We start from the raw sequence: 16,093 nt of genomic DNA, 5'->3' as shown, positions 1-16,093 counted from the left end.
TCCTTGGGTGGCCCCAGCTTCCTATATGTAAAATGGGCATGGTGGCTGATGAAAAGGAGTCTACCACGATAGGATCAACGGGCATATTAGGTAGCCAGAGAGGGCTGCAGTGGAGATGTGGTCATGATGCCCACTGGTCTTCCCTGAAGCCGTGGCTTAATAAGATCCTGGAGCAGGGAGCCAGGCCATGGTGGTGCATGCCTTGAACCCCAGCAATTGGGAGGCAGAGGCAGGAGAGTCTCAGAGTTCAAGGCCAACCTGGTCTACAGAGCCAGGACAGCCAGGGCTACAAATTGTCTCAGAAAAAAAAAAAAAAAAAAAAAAAAAAATGGAGCAAGCAACTGGGGCAACACCCTGAGCCAGAGCCTACCACAGTGGTGAGGTGGTGAGCCCAGGCCCTGCACACACAGGCCCTCTACACACACACACACGCACGCACGCACATGCCTCCTGGGTAGATTCGTGTTTCTCTCCCCGTAACTCCAGTCTTCCAGGTAGACATCTTGGTTCCCTGGGATAGGAGGGAAAGAAAGAAGGGGACTGGGGAGAAGGAAGCCATGCTCCTGTCTCAGCGCAGCACTCACTGAGCTCAAAGCCGTGGCTGCATCTGGTTACAGTGGGGCCTTCGAGCCAGGACCAGCAGGCAAGGAGAGGAATTACCGTTTCTGTGTAGGACTCACCTGAGAAGGTTCTAGCTCATCCTGGTGACACTTTGGTAGAAAGCCTTTGCACAGGCAGCCAGCACCTCAACGGACGCTCTTGGGAGCAGGGGCTGTTGGAGGTGGATTGGCAACCCTGTGCCCCTTGGTGCCCGTTGGCTTGGTGGCATAAAGCAGGCTAACTGTGGAACCAGCCCCTGTAGGCTCAGGTGACACAGGAGGTGGGCCTGCCTCTCATCTCCTGGTGCCCACAGAAACCTTCTCAACAGAGGTGGCAGAGGAGGGGGCCGGAGCACAAGATACGAGAGACATTCGTTTTTGACACGTTTTGACACGTTGCCGGACAAACACCATCTCAGGAAGGAAAGTTTATTCTACCCCACAGTTTGGGGCTCCACTCCATTGTGGTGAGGAAATCCTGAGAGCAGACTCTTGAGGCCACCGGCTACATAGTGTCCATCAACATAATCGCTGCTGGTAGCTTTCTCCTTTTCATTCAGTCTAGCAGTTAGCGGGGTCTTCCACCTCAGCCACAGGAATCTAGGTGATCCTTCACAGGCATGACCGGAGGCTTGACTCCTTGCTGATTGTAGACCCTATCAGTCTTGCACCTATATTAACCATTGCAGAGGCTTTTGGAGAGGCAACCCTAGTGGCCTCAGGACTGGCTTCAGCCACAGAGAGCTCAGCAGGGCCTGTCCACGTTAACTCTCTCCTCGGCCACCTACTACCTGTCTCCCCCACCCTTCATCCTTGCCCCAAAAGGTATACTTCCCAAAAAACCGGATACTCCAGCCTTTCTTTATAGTCTTCTTCAGAACCTAGGACCAAGACTTGTTGCGGGGGGAGGGGGGAAGATGATGACGTCAGATGGACAGATTGAAGTCCTAAGTCTTCATGTACTCAGAATGTGACTTCAGCAGGGCTTGCCTACAGTCCCAGAAAGGGAGGTAGGGACAGAGAGATCGGCAGTCCATCCTTAGCGAGTCTGAGGCCAACCTGGGCTACATGAGAGCCTGTCTCAACACAAACAACCAAGCATACGAAGGAGTGGCTGTATTTGGAGGTCAGGTGTGTGGTCTGAATGCCGCCCTCCTGCTGCTCAGCTGTTGCACTGTATTGAGAACTAGTCGCCTGGGCTGGGTGATGACTGGGGGGTTAGGAGCAGCAACACTTGGTGCTTCCACAGGAGCAGAGTCTGGCTCCCAGCAGCAGCCTCCCCAGCTCACAACCACTAACTCCAGCTCCAGGAGACCCAGTGGCCTCTGTACTCAGCTGCATGGATCCTTCTCTCTCTCTTGCTACATACATACACACAAAATTTAAAAATGGGAGGGTGTCACAGAGGGATGGTGCAGCCATTAAGAGCACTGGATACTCTTGCAGAGGTCCTAGGTTTGATTTTCAGCATCCACATCATGGCTCCCAACCATCTGTAACTCCAGTTCCAGGGGATCCAGTGCCCTCTTCTGGCCTCCATGAATGCTGTATGCACATGATTGATACACAGATGGGAGGCAAAACACTCTGAAGCATAAAATTAAACAAACAAAGAAGAAAGCCGTGAGCTTTGGAGATGGGAGCCCTGGCCTCAAGAATGGCCCTTGTGAGAGAGGCCGTGGGGAGCCTGTTTGCTCCTCTCACATCATCAGCCACCAAGCCTGCCTGGCACCTGTATCTTTGCCTCTACCCCCGTCTATCCCTGAGGGCAGTGAACCTCTCCTGTTTGTAAGCCATCTTGTCAGTTTGTTACAGCAGCACAAACGACCTGAACTGTGGGGTCTTTAATGAGATGCTGTTTTAAAAGGTGACCATTCAGAGGGCACAAATCTGGCAGAACTGGGGCTCTCCCAAGGGGAGGAAGCAGGGCAGAGACACCCACAGGGGAGGGCTGCCGCCTGCAAGCGGCGCTGGCCTTCCGGCTCAGGCATTGGGTGCCAGGACTAGAATGAATTTAGGGTGTGTTTTGGTTGCACATTTGGGGGTCTACACCACAGCAGAGTGTGAGCCCTTGACACTCTGTGCCCCAGGACCCACACTCAGATTCTCCTGGATTCTTGATGCTTCTCCCTGCTCCCTCATTCAGCCCTGTTGCCTCTGCACTCCTGCCTGCTACACACACACACACACAATCTCTCCCCCGCCTCCTCATCCCTTCTGGGCAGGCCCTCGAAGTGCGCCCTATAGATTCTCGTCTGCTGCAAACCAGAGGCAGTGCACCCTTGGGGAAAGCATGCCCTGCACCTCCCCTCAAATCCACTGCAGGGTGAGGCTGGTCCCCACCTGCCCGTGCTGAGCCTGATGCCACGAGCCACGGGATTGTCTCCCTCACGTCCCTGCATCAGGACCGGCATCATGTCTAGTTTACACATGAAGCTCAGGGCCCAGAGAGGTCGGACCTCTGCCTAAGGAGGCACATCAGGTTAATTGTCGACTGGATTCCTCCTGGGCCTCAGGACAGGGTTCTCCCTGGGAGGAGCAAATCTCAGAGAACAGGTGTAAGAGTCCCGTAACACTGCCAACACTGCCCTTCCCTGAGGGCAGGCAGCAATGGAGGGAGATGACCAAGAACCTGCCTCCCCACCATTCCTCCCGCCCGTGCTTACTCCGGTGTGACCCCTGAGCCCCCACTCCAGGTCACTCTGTAGAGACCTTGTGTGCTAGCTAGTTTTATGTCTACTTGGGCATAGGCTAGAGTCATTTGAGAAGAGAGAACATGAAGCTTGGCTTGTGAGGCATTTTCCTAGTGATTGGCGTGGGAGGCCCAGCACTCTGGGCAGTGCTGCCCACCCGCAGGTGATCCTCGGTGCGGTAAAAAACCAGCCGAGCAAGCGATGAGGGACCAGCCAGTAAGCAGCACTCCTCTTGGCTTCCTCTCCGGTTCCTGCTGTGAGTTCCTGCCGCCCTGCCCTCCCCCAGTGAGGAGTGTGACCGACCATAATAGGAAGTAACCCCTTCCTCCCCGAGTTGCTTCTGGCCACGTGTTTATCGCAGCAATAGAAAACACAGTAAATTAACCTCAAAGAACCCCGCCCCGGGGAGAGAGCGTCTGGGTGCTGGTAACAGTACCCAGTAAAGCTGAGAACAAGGCGGGTCAGAGCACGGTGGAGAGGTGAGGTGGAGCACGGTAGATGTGGCTGGGTGATAGCGACTGGAAGCAATGTCTTCCAAAGACTAACGGGCAGTGAGGTTAGTTGACCCCTGGAGGAAACAGTAGGAAGGCGTGGCCATGGAGCAGGCGGGGCCTCGGAGCAGGCGGGGCTTAGGACAGCCAGTGAGCGGTGGTGTGGGCCTCAGGAAGAGATGGAGAGGGCACCCATGGACTGTGCTGTGGTAAGCCTTGTGGCCATACTAAGGATTCTGTCGGAAGCTAGTCCTGTGATGGGGGCTACAGCACTTGCTCGTGTGTGCAAAGACCCTGGGTTCACTTCTAGCACCGCCAAAAAGCAAAGCGAAACCGGACTACCTGTCTTTATCCAGCACAGGGTTGTATTACTAGCCCCTCTCTAGTAGCCTTGAGCTGGAAGAGTGAGACACTCGGGCAGAGGGAGGAAGCAGAGTCGGGCAGTAGCCTCAGCAGTGTTCAATGTTCAGGGGAGGCGACTGTCTAAGGCGTGTGGCAGAGGCGGCTAAGGCCAGCCTGCAGCTCTGCGCTGAGGGACACAGTGGCAGAGTGTTGGAAATGCCTGCTTCGCGGGTTCCGTAAGGAAACTGAGGCCCAGAGTGGAGACTCCGAGTAAACAATAGACTTGTGTTGCCCACCTATGCCGAGGGAAGATGTGTGTCTGCCCTAGCCTATCAGGGTGGTCTGGAACATTCTGCAGGGTCCTGAAGATGGGAAGGAGGAAAGGAGAGCAGAGACAAAGCCCAGCCCCCACCTCTGCTTTGCTGCTGTCTTGTTAGGATTTATTGGTTTGGGATAGGGTCTCACTAGGTAGCTCCGGCTGGCCTGGCACCCACCAGGTAGACCAAGCTTGTCTGGATTTCACAGAGATCCACCTGCCTCTGCTCTGCAGCTCTGGCATTAAAGGTGAGCGCCACCATCTCCCTTTTTGGCACAGAGCCTTATACTGCAGCCCAGGCTGGCTTTGAACTCTCTATGAAGCCAAGGATGACCTTGAACTTCTCTTCTCCTGCCTCCAACTCGTGAGCGCTGGAATTGCAGCTGCTTGTTGCCACACTGGGTTCCTGAGATGCTGGGAGGGGAGCTCAGGGCTTTGTGCATGCTAGACAAGCATTCTTGCCACACCTCAGCCTTCAGAGCAAGGCTGGGTGAGGCCGCAGCGCTATACTTGAGCCGTTTCACTCAGCCAGGGATGAGGGTCAGGGATGTGGAGCAAATGGCTCAAAGCAACACAGTAGGAGCTGCCTCAGGCCCACACCAGCCAGCAGCGGGAGGAGGGCAGCCCTTTCCCTGACCTCTGCCTGCCTGAGGGAGACCCCAGCAGAAGCTGGGGGAGGGGGATGTTAGACAGAATGGCTGTCCAGCAGCGTGCCCTGGTCCCCTGGTGACACTGGGATGTCTCAGACCCTCCTCCTTTTCTGTGGAGGGGCCCAGGCTGTGCAGGTGGGGTCACAGAGAGGTCATGGAGCAGGGAGCCAGGGTATCCCAAGCTGCAGGCTCCTCTCTCTCTCTCTCTTTTTCTCTCTCCTTGTCTGTCTTTGTCTGTCTCTCTGTCCTATCCATCTCATCTCCTGAGGTCACTCTTCCCCCTCCCCCAGAGCCAGGCAATCTCAGAGGACCTGAAAACTCCCCCAGGGCTGGCTTGCTCCGTCCATTTTTCTTCTCCAAGGTATGTATGTTCTTGACCAAATCACCTTCTCCCATGGTTAAATTCAGGAACAAACCTTTACACATTTGCGCTGCACCCCTGCCACTGATCAGCCTCCTTGCACCCACATATCCTCATTCACTCAACAGAAGGCCTCTGAGTTCCAGCTCTTGGGCAGGCGCCATGCTCCATGCCCTCCGGGTGACCTCAAGAAGCATTACATCCCTGAGAGAAGAGAGGAGTTTCTGAGTGGCATGTAGACATGGCTTGTAGGACACAGAAAGGCACCATGGCGCTGCGAGGAGGGGTAGGAGCATTCCATCGGGAAAGAAGTCAAAGAAGGCTGTGGCTCTCCACCATCCAAACCCAGAGCAGAAGGAACTCAGTGAGGGAAAGCATCCCAGACAGAGGGAGCAGTGTGTTGGAAGGCCACTGCTCCCTGGAAGCTGGCTGTACCCAGTAGGTTTAGGGAAGGCTGAACCACAGAGGGCAAAATCAGGGGATCGGCCCAGGGGCCTGCAGGGCTAGACAGAGTCAGGGGAAGCACTCTGGAGAGCAATGGAGAAAGCCCTCGGAGGTCTTGTCCTGACAGCTTCATGTGTGCACACAGGAACACTCATGCACATGTGCCACACACACACACACACACACACACACACAGAAACACAGAGAGACACGTACAGACACACAGACACACGCATACAGACACACATATCCAGATACATACACACACAGAGACATACAAACCAGATACACACACACGTCCAGACACACAAACCACAACACAGACATACATGCACACACAGAGAGACACATACTGACACACAGACACAAATAAATAAATTAATATAAACGTGTTTTGGAAAAAGACAGGGAGATATGGAAGCCAGCCCTCTCTGTTGGATGTCCATTCTGCCCTCTGTGGAGGAGTCACCCATTTAGCCCCTGGCTCTGCCCCTTTCCCCTTCCCTAGCTGCCCTGGCCCCCAGAACCAGAACCGCCCCTGCTTAATGAGCTTGGAGACATGCAAAACCTCTTTTTAAATTTATTTTAAAATGTTATTACTGTTTATATGATTGACTGGTTTTTAAGACAGGGTCTTACTATGTAACCCTGGGTGCTCCGCAGTTTGTGTTACAGACCAAACAAGCCTCCAACTCACAGAGATCCACCTGTCTCTGTCTCCTGAGGGCTGGGATTAACACTACCATGCCCAGTCAATGTTTGTTTGTTTGTTTGTTTTTAAGGCCGGGCTTCTCTGTGTAGCAATGGCTGTCCTGGAGTTCACTCTGTAGAGCAGGCTAGGCTCAAAGTCATAGAAATCTGCCTACCTCTGCCTCCTGAGTTCTGGGATTAAAGGCATGCAAGGCTACTGCCCAGCAAGAATCCACTTTTGATTTTTTTCTCAGACAGGTTCTCCCTATATAGCCCATGCTGGCCTGAAACTCAACATTCTCTCGGGTGCTGGGATTAAAGGCATATGCCACCAGCACCCAGCTCAATTTTTACTTTTAATTATGTGTATGGCAGAGGGTGGAGAGGGGCGGGGGCAGGGCAGTTTGCAGTACCCTGCAAGTCCAGAAGAGGGTGTTGGATCTTCTGGAGCTGGAGTTCCAGGTGGTTGTGAGTCCCCTGAGTGCACAGAACCTAGGTCCTCTGGGAAAACAGTAAGTGCTCTGAACCACTGAGCCATCTTCCCAGCCCCCAGCTGGCTGGCCTGAGTCTCTCAGCCTGGGGTGTGTGCCCAGAGAAGTCAGTGTGTTTCTGACCTTGGCATGAAGAACATTCCATATGCAGGGGCTTAGGGTTGCAGCCACCTTGGTACCAGTTTCTCAGCACCTCTTGACTCCTGCCTTCCCTTGACCTCTTTTGTGGAAAAGCCTTGGCTGCTGTGTTACACATGGAGCTGGTATGATTTGTTCTGGTTTGCTTGCTTTGAGACAGACTCTCAGTATGTAGCCCAAGCTGGCCACATGGATCACCCTGAGTCCACCTTCCCAGTTCTGGGAGTCACAGTTTGTCAGCTGCCTCGCTGACAAACAGAGATTTTAAAGTATCTGGATAGTAGCCACCAGGACCTGTAATGGACGGATTATGGCAGCTGGTACAGAGAAAAGTCCTAGAAGCCTTGAAGACATAGGAAGCAGGACTCAGGCTTATAGGCCCGCTGGCAGTGACAGAGATGGGGTAGGGATGGGAGGTATCCATATGGGACAGGTGGGGTGTCACAAGCCAGCGGGTAGGTAGGCGTAGTTAGTGTAATAAAGGTCATGTTTTATTATCTGAGGGTCCTCACACAAGGTTCACACTCTACGCTCCTAACTGCAGTCCTAAGCCTATCTCCCCAAGGCTGCTCACCTGAGCGATGGATCTTACCTGAAGGTCAGGTCCAGTCTCTAACTGAAGTCTCTGACTCAAGGGTCAGGATCCTGAGGGCAGATGATGGTGATGTCTCTCCAGATGTGCAGAGCAGAGCACAGTGGGCATCATGGGGTTCTAGCACTGTGTCCAGTCATCTGGAATGAGTGATGTCACTGGGTTCTGGTTATCTGCCTGGGTGCAGTGGGGATCCTGACTAAGCTATTTTTACATGTCTAAAAGGCTTTTTAACAAATATATAAATTTATTTTATCCACATTGGTGTTCTGCCTCCATGTCTGTCTGTGTAAGGGTCAAATCCCCTAGAACTGGACTGTTGTGAATTGCCATGTGGGTGCTGGGATTTGAACCCAGGTCCTTTGAACGAGCAGCCACCTAACCGCTGAGTCAGCCATCTCTCCAGCCCCCAAGGCTCTCTCCCTGAAGGCTGGCTGCACAAGCTGAAAGTCAGTTATTCATGACACCAAACCCAGATTATACAGGAAAACTGCCCCTGGGAAGACCCTTGACAGACACCCAGGGAAAGGGCCTGACACAGGAGTCCAGGCATGCTGGACCGTAGCCCTGGGCTTCTTAGGACTAGTCAAGATCAGGTACACAACGGTCTGGTGGGGTTACCCCACACTACAGGTTATGCCCCTGACACCCTCACCCCAGCTGCTCCCTCCTCTTGGTTCAGCACAGGATCCATTCAAGATCTGAGCGCAATGGTGCACGCCTGTAATCCCAACACTCGGGGAGGCAGAGGCAGGAGAATCACCAAGAGTTCGAGGCCAGCCTGGTCTAACAGCCAGGGCTACACAGAGAAACCCTGTCTCAAAAAAACAAAACAAAGACAAGCGGATGAACAAAAAGAGATCCATCCAAAAGCTATCCCCTCTTGAGTCTTCTTAGGTCGGGCTAGGTCTGGGCCAGCCCAAGTGGCAGGACAAGGGAGCCACACTGACGGCTCCTGGCCCAGTTCTCAGCCCTTAGAAATAAAGCAAACTGGTGGGCCTGCCACTCATTTTCTGCCTACAGAGGGCGGGGGATGTGACACATCTGGAACCAGGCAACCTGGAAGAGTCCCAACTCCATACTTATTATGGGCTGGTTGGGCTTGCAGGTGGTGGGGCCAAAGCGTACCTATCCTCCACACCTGAAGGTCGGGGAGGATTAAGGAGCTGCGGCAGAGCCAGGCAGAGGCTGGGTGTTGGGGTGCTGCCTTAGCACCCACAAGTTGGGTCCATCCCCAGCAAGAAAATGACCACACCGCGCCGTGCAGCTGGCATAAGTGCTACTGGTCCCGTGTGCCGGGAGGGCAGGGCCGGGCCTGGGCCTCCGGGCTTCTCTGCTGTTTCCAAAGAACAGCAGTCCCCAGTTTTTGCTGGGTGGCTTAGAGACTACATTTCCCAGTTTCCTTGGCCATGTGACCAAGTGCTAGCCAATGAGCTGTCAGCAGAAGGGGGGCTACTTCCTAGAAGTTTTCTTTAAAAGCTGAGGGCAGAGCAACACCCCCAGTCCCCTTACATTCCCACTGGTCAGGTTTTCCTCCTGGTTATCAGGAACTAGAGCCTGGAGGCTGGAGCAGGAGCAGCCATTGTGTATTGGGGGGTTAGAAGCCATAGGGTTGGGTTGGGTTGGGTTGGGTTGGGTTGGGTTGGGTTGGGTTGGGTTTGGTTTGCGACAGTGTCTCACTCTGGTTGGTCCAACCTGCCTCAAAACAACACAGAAGGAAAAAAAATACCAAGGAAAAGTAGGAAGGGGACAGGGACTGGCAGCATAGCACTCCAGTGGGAAAGGTCCTGGGTTCAACCCAAAGGGAAGGAGGAAGGAGGGGGGAGGGTGATGGGGGAAGGCAGGCAGGCATGTGTGCATGCGTGAATTTTATATTTGAGATTCTCGAAGTCTGCACCTTCCCAGCAGCCCCTAGTTTAGCTGGAGAGCGCCAAGGATCCGTTACCATTATTAAGTCAAGAAGGAAAGGGTTTTCTTCAAAGGGCTGAAGAGACGGGGAGCCCAACCTGTCTGTGCAAAGGGCCAGAGTGTATGATGTGCCGAGGAGACTGGGTTGGGAAGGAAGCCTCGGGCAAGAGTGACGGCTTTGTAGTCTGGCCATGTAGAGCCATGGACAGCCCAGAACAGTGGGTACCTAGGAGGGACTTGAGACACCAGGCTGGCATGGGTTAAACCGTGGAAGCCCCCACACCCTACCACGTGCCATGACACATGGATGGATGGGCGCCTGACCTTCAGGAGGCCCTTGACATCCCTTTGTGGACCCCAGCCTTTGTGGTCCCTTTGTGGACCCCAGCCCTGTGGACCCTTGTAGCTTCCCGGAGCCCAAGACCCTTCTCAGCGTCATAGTCAGTGCCAGGCTGAGCCTATAGGGCACCAGCAGCCACCCTGGGTCTGAAGCCCTGGAATCCAGCCTGGGCGGGGAGGTGGGGGGAGGTGATTCAACAAGGCCCACGAAATAGAGGCTGCCTGCCCACCAGGGGAGCCGAATGGGAGTGTCAGCTGAGGGGACAGCAAAACCGTAAGTAAGGTCCTTGCCGGGCCTGCGCACACAACCACAGTCCCCTTGTCTCAGTGCGCAGAGGTAGTGTGTCCAGGCAAAAAGCCTTGAATGCTGTGTCCACTGGTTTCAGGGTCCTGGGGCTCCCTTGGGCTCCCAGAGAGGACGTGCTGTCCGGGGCGAGCCTTCTCTGTCTCCCTCACCCTCCTTTCCGCCTCTCCCAACCCTGGGAAGCCGGGGCTGAGCGGCTCACCCTTTCAAGTCGGCCTGGGAGTCCCCCGGGCAGCCCTCCCCAGCGAGGGCTGGGACATCAAAGCGGCCGCCGCAGGATCCGGTTGCGGAAGGGGCGGGCAGGCCTAGGGGAGATGGCTTCGCTGGGCTCCCTTTCATCCCGGCTGGGAGCCGACCCCCGGGAGGCCGCTGTGGGCCTCTGCGAGTCCCTGCAGGCCAGGGGAGGGAGGACCTGCGGCTGCAAAGCAGCGCAGAGCTGTGTGACCTCGCTCACGCCACTGCCTGTCTCTGGTCCTCAGCTTCCCCAGCTGGCCGCTTCCGTGACCAGCAAGTGCCGGCTGGGGCGGGAGGGGGGTGTCTTCTGGGAAGATTATCTCTACCTTTCTGCTTTAGAGGCCACTCAGCTGCCCACACACCGCCGACCTCCCGTGCAGGCCGCATGTAACCTCATATCCTTTCTCAGGTGAGCCTCTGCAAGTTCAGAGAGGGCAGGTGACTTCCCCCAGGTCACACAGCCCGTGGGGAAAGGCGATGGCCAGCAGGCGCTGACCTTGACACCCTTGACCTTGCAATAGGACTGTCCGGTGGGACAGCCTGCAGATGCACAGGGAGAAACTGAGGCACTACTGTCACACAGCCTGGTTAAAAACAAAACAAACAAACAAACAAACAGCTGGCTGCTGAGCAGGGTGGCAGTTCTGGCCTCAGAGCCTACAGTCTTCACCACAGCCTCCGGCAGAGACAGGAAGAGCTGGCCCCCAAGCAGATCCTTTGCTCAGTTCCAGGCAAGGAGGTTGGAGGTGTGGTCATTCTGTCGGCACACGGGGGCCACTGAGGTGCACGGAAGTGACCAGGGTGAAGCTGGGGTAGGGCTGGGAACTCCACGGAGGCAGAGACGGGCCAATCTCCTTTGAGTCTGAGGCCAGCCTGGTTTACAGTGAGTTCCGGGCCAGTCAGGGCCACACAGTGAGATCCCCGACCTGCTGGGGAGGAGGGTTCACTGGAAGGAAGTCATGGTTTGAACTGGTTTGTCTGGGTCCTGACCATGTCCCTGTGTGCATGCCCCCCCACCCCCAACACGCACATACACATTGACCCGAGGCTGTGGTGATAGAGCCCTCTATAGAGGGTCTTCTGTGCCAGGCTCACCTGCTGGGGAGGGCGGTTTTCCCAAGCCACCCCCCAACCCCCAGGGCACCAGGTGCATCCGGGTTGGTGGGATGAGACACCTCCTCAGCCTGGAGATTTAAAATTCCTTCCTGGAAAAATCAGATAATCACGGAAGTCAGATAGCGTGAAATGAATGTGAGCCCTTGGAGCCCAGAGCAGCCTGGCAGAATCCTCAGACAGCAAGTAGAGGGCTCGGCGCCGCCGCCCCTCCCCCAGCCTCACAGTCAGGGAAACTGAGACCCGGGGCCCAGATACTCAGGCCCAGATAGGGCCGGGCCTCTGCCCAGTGTGTGCCGAGGCAGGCTCTGCGGCTTGGGAGGCAGGCTTTGCAGCCCAGCAGCGGGGGCGGGGGTAGAGGTGGGGGGTGTCCCTTGTGCTGCAGGGATGTGTGACCCGAAGCTCTATTCTGAGTGTGGGAAAGCTCCCCAGAAAGCGGTACCTCAGAACCCATGCTCAGTCAGATTCAATGAGGCTGTCAGGTACAGCAGCCGGGTTAGGGCAGGCCACAGGTGCAAAGGCCCTGGGGCGCGAGCGGGTGAGTTTGGTTAGCCTAGAGAAGCCAGAGACCTGCTGCAGGGAAATGACGCAAGCCACGGGTGGCGGTGGGGGCTGGGGGCAGAGGCTGAGAAGGGGAGAGCAGAGGACGCACCGTGGAGCTTGGAGAATGGCTCAGTGGGTGCTGGCAAGGAAAAGGGGATGTCCAGGCCAAACATGCAGGAGGATGTCACTGCGCTGCGGAAGCAGCCTGGAAGCAGCCTGGCCGGGAGCAACTGCAGAGGGGCTGGCCCTGCCGAACCCTGCTCCCAGCACCGAACCTCCAAAGGAGGGAGATCAAAGGGGGCATTTGCAAGTGAGATTCAAGCCTCCGGAGCCGCTGGAAATATCATCAGGGTCTCAGCTCCACGCACTTAGGAGAGCCCTGCAGGAGGGCAGCGGTCCCTTCCCCCAGCCCGTACACCTGCCCCGTCTGCTTGGGCTGTGGGCTCAGCCGAGGACTAACACCCCTGTGAGGGGGAGACAGCCCCCCTCCTCCATTCTGGGGACAGGGTTGGGCCACTTCTCCAGAGGGTGGACAGCGGTGGTGGGGTAGACAAAACACCCTGTCTGCAGAGGAGGAGGGGCAGGGAGAGGGGACAGAGGGAGAGGGAAGAAAAGAGGCAGGAATACCAGAGGAGAGGGGAAAGGGAAGGGAAGGGGAGGCTGGAGAGAGGGCAGGAGGTGAGAGGGGGAGTTGGGAAGATGCTGTGAGTGGGAGGTGGGATACTGGGCTAGGGAAGGATAACAGGGGAAGGGTGGTCCCCGAGTTGTCACCTCCCCCACTGTGGTGTCAGCACCACTTCTTGCCAGCCTTCCCTGGGCATCTCCAGCTGGGTCTCCCTAGGGACTGGAGGCTCAGGCTAGCTAGGCCAGGTCTCAGTGCTCAACCAGGGCTTTCCACCCAGGTGCCAGGCCTGACCCAGGAGGTCTTTGAGGAGCTGTGTGGACACACGTGTGCTCCTATGTGCGCACGTGTGGTTTGTCAGGGATGTGGCCTGGGCCAGAGAGACTGCTTGCATCTTCCTAGCCGTGTGACTTGGAGTGAATGAGCAAACCTCTGTACTCCCAGCGAGAGAAGCTATCTGATGGCACCTAACCCTTACCGGGGTGGCAGCTGTGACTTCCTTCAAGTCAGGGCCCTAAGCAGGTGTGTGTGCGATGTGTGCATGTGTGTACTGGTTTCAGAAGGTTCTGGAGCTGTGCAGGCATGTGTTGGGAGAAGCTCTTTGGTCCCTAGCACTTGAAGTCGGCCCCTGTCTGATCTGTCCTTCCATGCTGGAGGCTGCTTGTCATCGGGCTCTGGAGACTCCAGGTTGGCTGGTAGTGACAGGCACCCTCCCATGTGCTCAGGGAAAAGCAGCGGGACCAGTGACATGTGTCTTTCCAGCACCTGTATCAGTTGGCTCACAACCCCCTATGAGTCCAGTTCCAGGGGTCCTGATGCCCCCTTCTGGCCTCTGTGGGCACTGCATACACACAGTGCACATACACACATGCAGGTACACATACAAATCAAAAGTTAAAACACACACACACACACACACGCTGGGTGTGGTGCTGCACGCCTGTAACCCCAGCACTCACGGAGGCAGGTTCAGGAAGATCTCTGCATCTGGAGCCAGCTTGGAGCTCCAGGACAGCTGTCTCAAAAAAGTGAACCAAAAACACACACACACACACACACACACACACACACACACACACACAGTGCTTTCAGCCTCAGGCCAGTGGTTGTAGCCGTTGGCTCCTCAGCCATAGAGTTCAGCCCTCCCTGGAGCCCAGAGAGGCCCAGCTCCTGACGCATAGTCCTGGGACCTAGAGAACCAGCCGCCTCTCCTGCCTGGGGACTCTTTCCTGCTCACTCAGCCTGCGAGGACCCTGTACCCAAATCTCACCTTCTGAGGTGGGGCTCCCCTGCCTGCCACTGGAGGGAGGACAGACACAGAGAGGCAGTCATGTCCAGTGTCCTGACAAGGCTTGCTCCTGAGAGACAGCCCATCTTCATAGGTTCATTGGCTCAGCTGTCTGACACCACACGCTGCAGCTCCCTCTGTGGTCAGCCTTGCTATCAGACCTGGAGAGAGGCTGTGTGGAGGCTTGGAAACATGGCACAAAGGGCCATGGTTCCTCACCGGGGCCATGAGAATGCCCACGCTTGCCAGGAGATACTCTGGGCTCAGTGTCCCCGGATGAAAGCGTGAGCCTTTCTTCCTGGGTAGGCTGTGAAGGCGCGCCATGAGGGCACGAAGCTGCCTGCCTGAAGGATTTTGCATTTGTTTGTTTGTTCAAAGACTTATTTTTATTTTCTGTGTACAACTGTTTTGCCTACACATGTATCTGTGTGCCATGTTCATTTCTGGTGCCTGAGGAGGCTAGGAGGCAGCACCAGGTCCTCTGGAACTGGAGTTATAAATTGTTGTGAGCTGCCCTATGGGTGCTGGGACCAGAATTCGGGTTCCCTACAAGAGTAACCAGCGTTCTAACTGCTGAGCTAGCCACAGCCCCAGGTTTCTGTTTTTGTTTCTGGGGTTTTGTGGTTGTTTCAAAACAGCTCTGTGTGTGTAGTCCTGGCTGTCCCAGAACTCATTCTGTAGACCAGGCTGGCCTCGAACTCCTAGAGATCTATCTGCCTCTGCCTCCCAAGTGCTGAAATTAAAGGAATACACCACCACTGCCCAGCTCAGTTTTTGGTGGGTTTTTGTTTTGTTTTTAAAGTGTTTCTTAAAAAAAAAAAAAAAAAAGGGGAGGGGGTTCTCTTTGTGTAGCCTCAGCTGTCCTGGACCAGTTTTTGTTTCTTAAGGGAGACTTCATGTCACTCAGGCTAGCCTTGAACTACTGATTATCCTGCCTCTACCTCCTGAGTACTGAGATTAAAGGCATGTACCACCAAACCCATTTTATGGGGTGAGGGCTTTTTGCCTTCTAGCCAAGCCCCGCCCCCAGGAAATCCCTTTGCTTGTAGAAGAGACCAATTTTATTTCAGTGTTTTTGATACAAAGTCTCATGTGGCTCAGGGTGGCCTCCCACCCCTGATTCTGTCTCTACCTCCCGAGTGCTGGAATCACAGGCTTGTACCACCATACCCAGCTACAAAGCAGAATTTATGTAAAATCAATGTGCAAATAGTACGTAGCAATGCTATTTCCTTACAAGACTGGGAGCTTGGTTGCCTGGCTCAGGGCTGGGCCCTGCCTCTCCTCCTGCTTCCTCAGCCTTCGCACCACCAGACACTGTGTCCTAGATGCCTTGCATAGTGAATAATAGATGGGGGGGGGGGGGGGGCTGGCGATCTCTGCCTGACCTCCCTCCTGATGTCAGCTAATACCCACACAGTCCGATGACAGGCTTTGGGGGTCAGCAGAAAAAGGTCACACCTTTCTATGGTCTCCAGGGAACCTGCTCTTCTAACCCACACCCCAGCCCCTCCTGCCAGAGTCTGAAACAGAGTCTGTGCTTCACCTTGCTAGCAAGACCCAGCACAGAGGACAGTACAGATGGAGGAAGCAGGAAATGAAGGACTGGCCTCAGCAGTAGGCAGGGCTTGCCAGGAAGGCCAGCGGGGTGCCGGAGGGGAAAAAAAAAAAAAAAAGGCCTTGTCCTCCGGGCTGGTTCTGGGGAGGGAAGAAGCCAGAGAAGGCAGCTCCTCTCCCTGGGACTCAGCTGTGTAACCCTCCTCCAGTTACTTAACCTGTGCCGGGTTTTTTCTTCTTTCTCTCTCTCTCCCTCTCTCCTTTCTTTCCTTCCTTCCTTTCTGTTTTTGTTTTTTTCGAGACAGGCTTTCTCTGTGTTGCCCTGGCTGTCCTGGTACTCACTCTGTAGACCAGGCTGCCTCTGCCTCCCGAGTGTTG

The sequence above is a fragment of the Psammomys obesus genome, unplaced genomic scaffold (assembly GCF_907164565.1).
Source record: "Psammomys obesus unplaced genomic scaffold, mPsaObe1.curated_primary_1811, whole genome shotgun sequence".
NCBI lineage: Eukaryota > Metazoa > Chordata > Mammalia > Rodentia > Muridae > Psammomys > Psammomys obesus.
The sequence above is the reverse complement of the archived record's forward strand: the minus strand, read 5'-3'. Positions refer to the sequence as shown.